The sequence below is a fragment of the Calidris pugnax genome, unplaced genomic scaffold (genome assembly GCF_001431845.1).
Source record: "Calidris pugnax isolate Ruff unplaced genomic scaffold, ASM143184v1 scaffold285, whole genome shotgun sequence".
NCBI lineage: Eukaryota > Metazoa > Chordata > Aves > Charadriiformes > Scolopacidae > Calidris > Calidris pugnax.
The window spans coordinates 353,800-354,097 of NW_015091000.1; positions in this window are offsets into that span (position 1 = coordinate 353,800).

Below are 298 nucleotides of genomic sequence, written 5' to 3' on the forward strand. Positions count from 1 at the left end.
AATTCTTCTTAATTAGCGCCTTTGAAGAGGGTGTCGGTAACGAGGTGCGCCCGTCGCCCCGGGCGCCGGAGTTTATTTTTGGGGTTGGCACAGCCGGTGCTGCCGTGAGTCACCCCTGCAAGGTGGTTTGCCCCCCCTTGTCCCCCCCCTTGGGCAATCTGTGGGTGCATCCGCCTCGTGCCGGGGTTTGGGGGTGTCCCCAAAGCCACCGAGCTGGGGTGGGCGACCTAGGAATTGGGGGGGATGGCCCCCCACCCTGCTGCTTGATGCTTAAATCCTATGGGGGTTGAACCCCCCC